Raw genomic sequence first — 12,792 nt, 5'->3', positions numbered from 1 at the left:
TCCAATCTTGCCCAGTCTCCGTTTTCCGGGTGCAGGATCCGGGCTGCGCTCAGGCCCCGCTGAGTCAGGCGCTGAGGCAGCGACTCAGCACTTGCGCGGGGAATTTAGGCCACTTTCGGAGGCACTTAATTCTTAAATAAATACTATGATTACATCTCATAAAGACTATGATTATATCTCTAAAGGAATGAATTGGGATCAAGCTGCAGCGCGCTTCAAGTTTTAAAATAGGACCAGGCTGCGGTTAACCTGTTGGGTGCTGCACCAAAACGCAGGGAAACCATTTGGGAACTGCTTAGGGCTTAGGAAATTTTTTGTCTTCCTTTCTCTTGCCCGAACCAGCTGGTTAGCTCTCTAGCTGCAGCTCGGTGCCTTTCACTTGGCATCTGCGGGAGCAAGCTGATGGCGTCAGCTTTGCTAGAAGTTGAGCTCCTGCTGCAAGGTTTATCATGAAAAGTGATTTCAGGGTGTTGTTTTGGGGATGGAGGGGGAGCCCACTGTAAAATGCCTTGCATAATTATAATGATCCTTAATTCTTCACCTTGCATTTGTCAGCACAGGGTGACGGGGACGCGGCATTAGCAGGGGGAGGCTCTGGGGGCTGCGCTGCAGCTCCGCTCGGGGCCGGCCCCGAGTCAGAAAAGCAGGTGGTGGAGGCTGGATGCTGCCCCGCGCTGCAGGGGAGGCTGCAGAGGAGGTTGCAAGCCCTGGAAGCGGCAGCGAGCGCTGGCGGCTGGCGCCGGCCCTGCGATTTCCCGAGGCGGCTCCACTAGATGTCATTGCAAGCTGCCGGGAAGCGGCACCGCGGCACCGGCCCTTCGCGCCCCTCCGGCGCGGCGGCTGCTCCGGCCGCATCCAGCCGCCCGCTCCAGGCACCTTGCAACCGTTCCCATGCGCCGGTATCCCGGCTGCCGGGCTTCGTGTGGATGCACAGCCAGCTCCGACGCAGGGCACGCAGCCCGCAGCAGGGAACGGGTTAGGGAAACCAAGGCAGGCAGGCAAACGCGCTGGTCCCGGGGTGCCTGGCAGAGCCCTCCTGGCCCTGGGTGCCGGCACGCAGCACCCGGCCGGGCCAGCCCAGGGTCTCCCCTCTGCACCCCGGGGTGCTCGGCTTGCACGGCTGCTCGCTCCGTCCGGGACGGGACGGGAGGACGGTTCTTGCTCTGCCCTATTGCTAAACCCAGACTGAAAAAGCATTATTTGGGGAGCAGGGGAAACATCTGGGCTCTGCAGCACATGTAGCCCTTTGCAACGCCAGCGTGAGATGGGCAAGAGCGGGCGTGCGTGTGCATTTTGGGGGGAGCGTGTCGCGTTTGCGCTAAATTCGCCTCTCCCAGGGTCCCGCTCGCTCGCAGCCGGCGAGGCCCCGCTTCCAGCCCCGCGGAAAAGCGCGGCGCTGCCGGAGACGCCGCATCCCCAGTTGCCACGCAACCCCGAGCAGCTGCCTTCCTCCTCCCTCCAGCCCCGCGCCGGCTCCCTCCTCGTTCACTGCCGGGATCGCCTCCGGCGGCACGCCTGGTCTCACAGGTTGGTGGGCTTTTAAAAAAAAAAGGGCTCCCAGCAGTATGCCTGTCTTCATGCGTGCGTATACGTGTGCATGCGAGGGAGGAAGACGGGCACGGGCTCTGGATTTGCAGCCGTTAAGGAGATTGGAGGCAGCTGCCAGGTGCAATCAGGGGTGATGGGTGCAAAGTGACCCACCCGGGGCTGCCGTCCTGCGGGGTGGGAGGGGGCCCCGGGGCAGGGGTCTCCCAGCTGCAGCCAATTTTGGCAGGGGAGGTTAGAAAACAGGCAGCAGCAGCTGAGGGAGGGAGGTTGGGGGCTTGCTGTGCTGGGGGTCATCCTGCACCGGGGAGCTTGCAGGAATCTGTGTGCTGGAAAAGGAGAAAAAGTTGCAGAACCAGCCCCAGAAAGGTGCTGGGGGCCCCCTCAATCCCCCCAGCCAAGGCAGGGCTGGGCAAGGCGGCTCGAGGGCAGCGGTGCCGAGCTGGTGTCGCCGCATGGCAGAGGGGCGTCACGTGCCGCGGAGATGCTAATCCCGGTCTGCAAGCCCTCTCCCGGCTAATCCGCCGTGCTAGCGCGCCTGCACAGGCTCCGGCTCCAGATTTACCTTGGTGCGGGCAGAGCTGAGGGTTTTCTCGACCGGCACAAGGACACCCGACCGCATCCGCGTCCTCTGGCAGCTCCTGCCTCGTCCTTGAGGATGCCCCCGCGCTCCCTGCCCTGTGCGGAAGGGCGCTGAGCCCCGGCCCCCCGAAGCACGCCTGCTGCATCGAGGCTGGCACAAAAACCCCCAGGTCAGGCCTTCCCGGGGGCATCTCAGCCCCGAGGTTCGGGCATCCCGGGAGAGCCCTGCAAGCTGGAGAGGAGGGATTCGTCCTGCTTGGCCACCCTGACTTTGGCAGCGCGGCCCGAGCTAGCCGGCCGGCGAAGCCCTCGCCGCAGCGCTGGGAGGTAGGTGAGTGCCGCAGCCCCCCCGGGAGCCGCCGCGTCCCGCCGCGAAGCCACTCGCCCTTCTCCGCTGCCGGCAGCAGCTTCCTCGTGGGAGAGGGGAAAAAGCACAAACCGAACCAGGGAGAAAATAAGAGGGGAATGTTTGCCGACTGTCTGCTGAGTGTTGTTGCTGTTTTGTTGTGTTTCTGCGGTTGCCCGGGCAACCCCGGGGAAGATGTGCCAGGCTGTAGCATCGCGGGTACCGGCGCCTGCTCGGGGCTGGCTCAGCTCCGCTCGCTCGCGCCGCTTGGGCAGGGCGAAGCGCTCCGACCCGGGAGCAGCCCGCGGCTCCGTGGGATTTTTGCGGCCGTGTTTGCACGCCCGGCTTGACCGCTGGCCTCCGGAGCGAGCCCGGACCACCGCATCCTCCAGGGAGGAGCAGTTCGGAGATGAGCAAACGAGTGGCTTGAAGGGATGATGCATTAGCCTCACGCATGGGGGAAAAGGGCCGGGAAGGCCGTTTTTGGCGGCTGCGGCGTGTCTGAGCTCGCCCCTCCCCTCGTGCGGGAGGACCTGTGAAATGGGCGCGCGGGGGGGGGGGGGGGCTGCAGGGGAGGGAGCGTCCGCGCAGGCGGCTCCAAGCGCAGGACGGGTTGCGAGGGCTTGGCCCCCTGCCACGTTCGGGTGCACCCCGTTACGCCCGGGGGTTGTTCCCCCCACATCGGCACGCCGCACCGTGGCCTGCTGCGCAGTGACATCCGTCAGCGCGGTGCAGAAACGCCCCGCGGCGTCCCCGGGGCAGAGGCAGCAGCGGGTGGGCGAAGGTTTTGCCTCCGGGGACCAGGTACCGCTCTGCGCTGCTTTAACCCTTTGGGTGCTGCGGAGCAGAGCTGAGCACCCCGGGGACGCGGGCAGCCCCTGGGGCCTCGTCCTTCGCTGTTCCCACGAGCCAAAGATTTGGGGGAATGCGAGGGCGGCTGGAGGCTCCGCTTTCCACCCTGCTTTGCACAGAAGGTGTCTGCACGGAAAGGTTGCAGGCTGTCGCTGGTTAGAGGTGCCAATTTAATTAAGCGGCTTAATTGCTACATCTCCAAATGGCGCTGGTTTGAACCCAAACGGGAAGCAGCAGCAGCGGCTTTGGGCTGGTGAGGAATTCTGCCCTGCACTGGGAGCTGACTCACTCCCCTCCCGGCCCCGGGGTCAGCGCGGCATTGCAAATAAACACACGAGATTCCCACCGCTCCGCTCTGGGAACGGGCTCCCGCGCGCGCACGGAGGGCAGACATCCCGGCTGGGGAGCGTGGGCACGGGCACCGCGGCCCCGCGTACGTGCGGGGGGGGGCTCAGGCCACCTGGGGCACCCGGGAGAGGAATAAAACCTGGGGGCTGCTGGGGGGGATTTGCACTGATGAGGGTCTGAAAACACCCAATGCACAGTCATTCCCTCCCCTGATCCCTCTCCCGGATGGGAAGAGACGCCCCGGCTCCTGCTCCTGGGTGCCGGGACAGGCCAGGGCGCGCGGGAGCGACCGTGTGCCGCTGAGCTGGCGCGGGGCCCTCCCTGCACCCGGGCGGCCGCGGGGAAGGGAAACATTGCTCAGAGCGGGTGGGCGAGGGGAAAAAATGAGCTCCGGGGCCAAAATGCCGGGCGCGAGGTCAGGGCAAGGCCTGGGATCCGCCCGGGAGCTGGTGGGCAGGATCCGGACATCGCTGCGGGAGCCTGGCCGGCGATGCTTCCCGCACCCGCTGCCAGGGCAGGGATGCATTAAACCCTGCAAAAGCTGTGAGATCCCTTTTTGGGGGAAAACGGGCCGCTGCAGCAGGATGATGTGCGAGATCCCCTCAAACCCTGCTGCCCGGGAGCGGGTGAGCCCCGCGCTGCGATTCTTCCTGCTCCGCTCCTTTCCCCCCCTTCTTGGCGGCCCCGGTCCCCTCCCTGCTTCCAGCCCGACGGGTGCAGCCGAGAGTGGGAACTGGTCGAGCCGGCGCTTCCCGGCCGGGGCGGAAAGGGGAGATTCCTGCAGAAAGGGGAGATTCCTGCGGCGAGGGCGCAGCACCCGCTGCCGCGACCCTCTCGGCAGCCCGAGACGTGGCCCAAACCCCTCGGCGGAGGGTTCCCGGGTTAGGGAGCGGGCGAGGGTGCCGAGTCGTGCCTGGATTAGCTCAGGGCATCAAGCGGCCGAGGGATTAGGGAGTCGAGGGCGCCAAGCCACCCGCAGAGGTTAAAAGCCCCGGACCCTCTGCAGGCAGCTACGCGGGAGCCCCGGCGAGAGGTGTGCGAGGCCGGGGCTCCGGAGCAATTAGATAAGTGAGTCGGGGCCTCGGAGCGATTAGAGAGAGAAAATCAGGTTTTACACCAATTAGGTGAAGTCCCTGAGCGATTAGCTACGGCGGCGGCCGGTCTCCGGCGGCCTTTGGCGCAGATAGGGCTGCGAATTGATTAAAGGAGCATCTGAGGCTGAGAGCAGCTTGATAAGAAAGCAAAACAGTGGCTCAATTAGTCTGGGGAAGGGGATGAAGCTGGGAGATAGCGAGGATGGGGCACGGGAGCTGGGACAACCAGCCCTGCTGGCTCGCACGATGCCTGCGGAGCCCGTCGGGGTCCAGGGAAGGGGATGGGGCAAAACCCGCTTCTCCGTTAACTCTGCAGAGGATTTATTAACCGGGTTTTGCTCTGGGTTTGCACCGCCGCACACCCGGAATAAGCTTATTCCCTTAAAATGCGGTTATGCCACTTGGTCCCAAATCCAGGCCCGGATGCTCGGGGAGCGCACAGATGTGGGAACCAACCGAGTGACTTGCCGGAGCTGCACGATAACCAGCCCGAGGAGTGCGCCTCCGGCCAGATGAGTCCGGCGGAGAGATGGGAGCGTCGGCAAGACGGGGATGAGAAGGGTGATTGGGTCCTGGTGCAATTACCTGGAGAAAGGCTGCTGCAGTCTGATTAGAGAACAGGGAAAAGAGCTTTCCGGGCCATTAGGTGCGGGAAATCAGCTCCAGGCAGGAGGAAAAGAGCTTATGGAAGAGTTTGGGGAGGGAGGTGGCGAGTTATCTACCTCTGGCGTTGGGCAAGGGGGGCCTTGCACGCGAGCGGCTTCGATCCGAGGGCAGGAGGAATAACGGAGGCAAAACACCCTGCTCCGAATGGGATCGGGGCTGCGGCACCCTGGCCCCATTTTGCCAATAGCAGCTACCTGCAGCCCAGGGCTTTCGGGTGGCCGTAGCCTCCGGCCGTATAACCGGGCTGTGGGATGTACGGGGGGGCTGAGCCGCGGCTGGGGGGATACACAGCGATGGGCAAGTGCGAGCCCGAGGCTGCGTTGCCGGTCGGCAACAGCTGCCGCGAGGAACGGCTGCTTCCTTCGGGACTGGATGCATTTGCTATTTAATTAGCCTTGACTGCTGCTGGATGAGGTTTTGCTGGTCTTCTCCTCTCTCCAACTGGCCCTGGTTGAATTTGCATGCCGGGCTCCTTGCACTTCTCCCCCCTCCTCTGCCTTTTTTTTTTAAATTTCTTTTTGCATGCAAGAAAAGGAAAGCAAAGGCAGGGAGCGAGCATCATCCGAGACACATGACGCTGAGTCTGGGGCGTTGGAAGGGGAAGTTGCGGTTTGGCTGCCAGGGTCAAAGTTCGGGCTCTGGAAATGACCCTCTTGGAAAGATGAGCAACGTCTTACCGAGCCCGGCCGGGGGCCGTGCACAGGGCGTTTTGGGGGGTGATAGGTTACAGGCTGTGATGTCCGGATATCCCGGCCTCAGCGCGAATTGGGGACCTTGCAAACGCCAATGCAGCGGTGCATCGGTCCCCGTGCAAGCCGTTACCCGCGGGCACCGCAGCAGCGTTCGCGGCTGGTCCCGGTGCTCAGACCCGGCTGCTGCTGGGCTGCTCGATCCACCCAGGGCTGCGGCGTTATCTGGGACGCGAGAGCCAGGCTCCGCTCCCTGGGTCTTCGGTGGACGTCCTCACAAGATAGCAGGGCAAATCACTCCCCGGGGACTCGACATCTGTGTTTCCCCGCTGATAGGACGAGAAAAGGCTTTTAAGCGCGTTGCAATGCAGCGGTGCTTAGCGCGAGGCGCGAGGACCCGTCCCGCGGGGCCCGAGGCTGCGTTGCCCCCCGAACTGCGAGATGCTGCTTTCCTTAAAACCCTGCTGCGCGTTTCAGCGCTTTCACGATTTCTTATTTTCTCCCCTTCCAAATCTGTTGGAAAAAAATGCATTGGGGGGGGGGGAATAGAAATATTTAGACATTTCCCTGACAGGCTGCGGAGCTGGAAGGGTTGGGAAAGACTTTTTTCCGCGGCGCGGGCGGCCCCCGTGCACGTGCGCGCTTATGAAACCGCGGCACAACGCCGAGCTCGGCGGGCGCCGGCCTCCTCGGGAGCCTCGCGGGGCGGCGATGCCACCGCGGGACGCTCGTCCAGCGACCCGGCAAGCGGAGCCCACGGGACACCGATAGCCAGATAGGTCTGAGCCGGTTTGGGTGAGTTTATAAAGCTGGTGGGTTGGGTTTTGGGTTTTTTTGTTTTGCATTCTCGCTGCCTGGCGGTGCACGCCGGGGAAGAGCGATGCCGCGAGACCCGGGGCGGCCGTGCCGAGCGCGCGGAGCCCGGCGCTCCCTGCCCAGGAGGCAGCGAAATCCCCAGCCCCGAAACTCGCCTCCCCGCCTCGTTTTTTTCCTTTTCCCCCCTCCCGTTCACACCCTCGGGTTTTGGTCTCCGTCCTGGCGCCGTTCCCGGGGCGGAGGGCGGCTGCCGCACCCCGCGCCGGGGAGGCGATGGGGCCCGTCCCCTCCCAGGGCTCGTCCGAGCTTCGCCCTGCTGCTTTGCCAAATTTCCCGGGGGCCGAGAGCCCATCGGGGCCTCTCTGCTCTTGCAGCCGGGTCGGCCTTGCCAGCACCTTCGGGCCGTCCCTGGCACCCACCGGGGCTGGGGCCCCTCTGGGCCCTGATTTTGGCTGTGTATCGGCTCCTCTGAGCCATGCACGTGCAGCACCGAGCGCTGCTGCAACCCAGGGAGCAAGAGGGGCCCAAAGTCCTTTTGCTCCGAACTTATAGGAGGAAAAAAAGCTTCAAAGCCCGTCTGCAAACCTTGCAAAGGCTTTTGCCAGCTCCCAATTTTGGTGATTTTTTTTGCAAGCGTGTTAAATCACCCCCTTCCCATGCAGGGAAACTAAGTGGGTGCAAAGAGCGCAGCGGCCGGGCGGCTGCCCGGAGGCTCCCGGGCCACGGCCGGGGCTTTGCCCGGTGCCTCCGGCCCCGGCGCTGCCGGAGCCCCCGTGCGCATCCTCCCCGGCGCTCGTTAGCGTGACCCCTGATTACACTCGGCAAGCTCTGCATCGCTGCCGTTGCCCGGGCAACGTGTCGTCGCCACGGCAACCGTGACAACCTTATGTTCATTAATTTAAAAAGGTTCACGGTGTAACAAATGAAATAGTTATAAGCTTGTCAGGGTGTTGAGGAGCAGGGGCTGACGGCGCGCTCCCCCCCCCGCCCCGCAGCCGGCGCGCCGCGGCCCTGCCGCCCCCCTTCCGCCTCCGCTCCGGCCTCGGCTCCCCCGCCGCAGCCCCGGTTCGGGCCGCTTTGCACAGCCCGGGCTGCTGTTTTGGGGTGAAACATCGCTCGCTGGCCGTCCCGCCGCCGGCTCCGGTGCTTTTCTGCTGGTTCTTGCAGAAGGAGGAGGCTGAAGAGCCCCAAAACGTGCTTATTCCTATCTTATTTTGGGGCAAAACAGGCAGCATTGTAGATGCCCCGAAGAGCCGCCCAAATCCTGGTGCAAGCCGGTGCTGCCTGCCCGAGCCCCGCGCCCGGGCTGAATTTCCCAGCTGCCGCCGGGCCAGGCTGCGAGAGGCACTATGGGTCGTTTTCCAGCAAGGAAAGTGGTCATTTTAGCTAAAATCCTGAATTTGGGGCCCATCCCTTCCTTGGGTGTTGGAGGTGGACCCGTTCCCGCCAGCTGTTTCCGCGCTCCAGCATGGATCGGGACAGGGCGTTTCGGAGGACGCCGGGGCTCGCACGGGCTTTGCCAGAGGAGCTGCAGAGGCGCTGGGGAAGTCGAGGACAAATTTGGGAGCTTTGGCCCCATTCTCCGGGGTCTTGTGCTTTTTGCAGCCCGGGAGCCGTCCTGTTCCTGCGTGGGAGGCGGTTGTGATCGCCGGGGGCGGCTCGTCCCCCAATTTCAAGGCGTTTTGCAACGCTTTGTCTTCACCCTGTTTTATAGCTGGGGAAAAGCGGCATTTGGGGAAAGGACGGGCCGTGCCCTGGATCCTGCCGCGCTCCCGTCCTGCCGGGGTGGTTTTGCCGCAAGCAGGGTGGGAGCCGGCGCGGATGCTTCCCGGGAAAAGGGCGATGTCGGCCAGCGTGGCCGTGCTCCCACCGCGATGCTGCATCGTTTCAGGGGGCTTTGGGTAGATGGGGAGGTGAGGAGACAGAAATGGGGGCACGTAGCATGGACTGATGCCCAAGGGGGCTCATATCCCTGCTGGTCCTTGCTTTTCCCGGGAAACGGGTGCCCGGGGTCCGTCGCGGCAGCCTCGACAGCGAGCGCCCACCGCGTGCTCATCTCCTCGATGCCGGCGCTTGGAGAGATCCTTCAAAAATCTTTCTCAATAATTAACCAAGCGAGGCCTAAAAATAGCGCTGCGATCTACTCCGCGTGGCAGGATGATTTAAGGGGGTAGCAGGGAACGAAACGTCCTCCGTGTCCTCGCCGGGGCCGCCGCGATGCCCCAAGCGATGGGCGCGGGATGCCCGGCCGCCCTGGAAGCGTGGGAACCGCCGGGTCATGGGCCAGGGAGGCTCTTGCCCTGCTCCGTGGCCTCTCCTCCGTCAGCAGCAGCGATCCCAGATGTGCCCCGAAAGCAGGGGGGTATCTCACCCCCCCCGGGCTGTCGGTCGCGTGCATCCACTAAGGGCAGGCCTGGGAGCAGCATCCCCGCCCGCGGGAGCCAGAGCGTTAAAAACCAGCTCTTGCAAGGCCTCGCTTATCTGCAAAGCTCGCCCGGAAGGTGCAGCCTCCCGCCCGCGGTGCTGGTTAGGGGAAGGCGCCGGGACGCGGAGGGCTCAGGTCCCGGGAAAGGGGCTGCAAGTGCAGAGCCCTGGGGGGGATCCAGGGCTCATCCCGGCCCCGCGAAAAACTCCCCACGCGGCGAGCGGCTGGAGCGCGTTACATAATCGGGAAAAACGCGGCCTCCGGAGCCTGGTGGCTGCCGGCCAAGGCTTGGCATTAAAGCGCGGCGCAGGATCCCGGGAGGGAGCCGGGCGGGACGGAGCGGCTCTCGGAGGCACCGGCCGCGGGAAGCTGGGGACCCGGCTGCGCTCCCGGCTCTGGCTGCACGCGGAGCCGCTCGAGCCACGGTTCAGCGGGATGCTCCTGCCTCCGGCTTCGGGAGCCCCTCGCGCCCGGGCTGACTCAGATGCGGCCGTGGCCATGGCTGGGCTCTGGGGCTCCGGGCCCGGCGCTGAGGGAGGCCTCTGCAGTTTGCTTTTTTAACTTTTTAAATTATTATTTTTATTTTTTTCTGGCGGTGGCTTGTCGGAGGGCTCCCGGCGGTGCTTCCCACCCTCCTGTCCATCTGCGTTTTAAACGGGATCACTCAGGTCCGGCTGAGAGCGGGACGGGGCAGGCGCCGGCGCTGGGAGCTTGCAAGGAAATTTGGGGCTGGGGATTTTTGCCCTGGGGCAGCCGAAAGACGGCGGGTGCCTCCGGAGGGGCGGTGTTTTTCCAGGGGCAGTTTTGCACCAAACTCGGCGTTTCTGCCCCCGAAAGCCTTGGTGCGGGCCGTAGCAGCGCTGCCGGGCGCCGGATTAAAGCGAATCCTGTTTTAAGGCAAGAGGTCGTGGCCGGGAAGGAAGCGATACCCCCGCGCCCGCCGGCCGCACGTGGGTTTGACACGATAAATAGGAGGGAAGGGCCAAAAATAGCCCCCCGGCCGCGGTGTTGGCGTGGGGGGGAGGCCGGGCGGGGGGCTCGCTGCCCCCCCCGAGGCCGCTGGCTTGAGCCCTGTAAGACAACACCGCGGCGCGGGAACGCGCGCGAGACCTTGCAAAACTCGTGCCGCTCCGCAGTCGCTCCGCTGCTCCCGTGCAAGCCTTGCAGCGGGGGGGGGGGCTCAGCGCCCCCCCGACCGCGGGACCCCCTCGCTGCAGGGCTGGGGCTGCGGTGCAAGGCGGGGGGGGGGCGCAGGGGGGGCTGCGCGGCCCCCTCCCCGGCGGCTGCGGGGCCCTGCCGCTTTAAAGCTGGCTCTCCCACGTGCCGTCTGGTCGTGCTGGAGACGGTGACGCAGGCGGGACGTCAATGGCCGCGGTGGGAGAATTTAGCCCGGCGAGGAAGAGGGGGGGCGGGGAGGAAGGGCCCCCCGTCTGCACGGGCCGGGGCAGGGCCCTGCATCCCCCCCCCCCGCCCCGGGGGCATCATTGCAGCCCTCCAGCTGGGGGGGGGGCAAATAATCCGCCCCCGGAGCGCTGGGCTTGGCAGCGGGGGGGGGCCAGGCCACGTGAAGGTGACGCTTCCCAGCGCGCATGTCCCCCCCCCGCCCCCCGTCACCGCACATGTGCCACCCGCGGCCCTGGCAGGTCACCAGTGCAGCGAGCGCGTCTGGCCTCTGCGCCGCTGCGAGGGGGCTCGGGCGAATCATCCCTGAGCCCCCGGGGGGGCCGCGGCTGCGCTTGGGTTCCCCCCCCCCCCGTGCTGCCAGGCTCTGCGTCCCCCCCCCCCCCCCCCCCGGGGTCAGTCCTGTTTTGGGGCTGTTTCCTCGGTCCGACCGGGGGTTGCAGCCACCCGCGACCACGGGAAAGTTGCATTCCCCAAGCGGCATGGGAAAGGCGCAAATATTTTCCCACTTTTGGGGTTATTTTCCCCGTTTTTTGCCGCGGCCGGAGCCGCGCGGGGTGTCGGTGCCGCGTGTCTCCGATGCCCCCGGCGTCCTGCCTCCTCCCGCCGGCGCAGGGCGAGGGAGCGCGACGTCCCCGCCGCACGCGAAGCTCGGCCCGGGCTGGGACGGGAGTTACTCAGCGCCCGGTTCCCGAGGGAAAAAACTGCGGCTCGGGCCGACTTTCCAAAATACTTCGGAGGTTCGTAGTAACGTTCCCGTCCTCGTCTCATAAATATCCCGGGTTGGATCCTTCCCTGCTCTCCACTGGCAACTCGCTGAGCCGGCGAAGCTCGGCTGGTGCCCGTTATTATGACTATTTTTATTTTATTTTATTATTTTTTTTTATTATTTCTTTGGCTACATGATCTCGGCTGATTGGAAAACAAACCCCGGAGAAGCCTCGCGGAGAGACTGCAAACAGCTCGCGGTGGGATGACTAATCCCATCTCCAGCTAAACCAACAGGGCGCTAAAAATAGCACTTTTCTAACAATAAATATAACGAAAGAACCGACTGACAACAAACAGCCCCAAAAAGCCACGCGTGCCGCAAGGTCCACCGGCGGGACGGGCACCGGCGCGGGGCGAAGGCTGCCGGTGTCGCTCCGTTTGGGTCCGAAATGGGGCTTTCTGGGTGGTTTTTGCAGCTTCGCCCAAAGGAGCCCAAAGTCCCCTCTGAGCGCCAGCGGCTTGTGCCCAAAAAAGGGTTTTCCGGGGGGCTGCGACCTCCGGCTCGCTTTTTCCCGGCTCTTGGCCTGGAGAGGGGCCGGGAAGGGCTCGGGCTCCCGCCGCTCGCTCCGGTCCTTGCGTGGCCGCTGCCTTTGCGGGGCCATGTGCCGCCCGGGGCTCTTTTCCCGGGATCGGCTCGGCCTTTTTGCAGCCCGCTGCTGCCTGGGGCCGGAGCAGATCCGCCCTCGGCGTTCCCGCGCTGCTTTTCCAGGCTGCTGGGGCGGGTATCGGCTCCCTGCTGATGGACCCAGCCCCCCCAAGCCCCCAGCTCCGGGAAGGGGGGACCCGGGCGTCCCGAGCCGCCTCTGCCCGGGGGGAGCACCCGGAGCCCGGCACCCTGGCAGAGCCGGGCTGCAAAGGCAGCGACTGGGGGACGCCGGATCCTTGCACCCCGGCAGGGCAGAGCGGCAAAGGCGGGGAGCCAGGCCCTGCCCCCCCCCAGGGCAGCCGGGGGAGGACGAAGGTGCCCTGACCCGGCTCTCCTTGCAGTGGGGGTCCCGGGGTCCTGGCACCTGGGGCAGAAGGAGAAGAGGGACCCCCCCATCCTTGCACCAGGGGCACACAGAGGGGGACCCCCCCCCCCATCCTTGCACCCCGGGCAGTGCCAGGCTGCAAAGGCAGGAGCCAGCCCGCGGGGGTGCCCCTGCGAGCCCCCAAACGGGATGGGGATGGGGGGGGGAGCCCCAGATCCGTGCACCCGGGGCAGACGGAGAAGAGGGGACCCCCCCCATCCTTGCATCCAGGGCAAATGGGGAAGAG

At 65.1% G+C, this 12,792-nt stretch overlaps 1 protein-coding gene across 2 annotated transcripts in view; it reads left to right on the top strand.

Annotated features, from left to right (window-relative positions):
- Positions 1 to 2,435: 2,435 nt before the first annotated feature.
- MEF2D (myocyte enhancer factor 2D) overlaps positions 2,436 to 12,792 on the top strand; it is a 55,550-nt gene continuing 45,193 nt past the window's right edge. Inside the window, exon 1 of one of the 2 annotated variants that reach the window (XM_064499054.1) lies at positions 2,436 to 2,458. The gene's annotated coding sequence lies outside the window, so the exon portion shown is untranslated. Of the gene's footprint in view, positions 2,459 to 6,895; positions 6,918 to 12,792 lie in introns of those variants that run through there. The other variant, XM_064499055.1, reaches the window with a different exon arrangement.

Source organism: Dromaius novaehollandiae, chromosome 29, assembly GCF_036370855.1.
Source record: "Dromaius novaehollandiae isolate bDroNov1 chromosome 29, bDroNov1.hap1, whole genome shotgun sequence".
Lineage (NCBI taxonomy): Eukaryota > Metazoa > Chordata > Aves > Casuariiformes > Dromaiidae > Dromaius > Dromaius novaehollandiae.
Note: the sequence above shows the minus strand (reverse complement) of the source record. Positions and strands in the feature narration are given on the sequence as shown.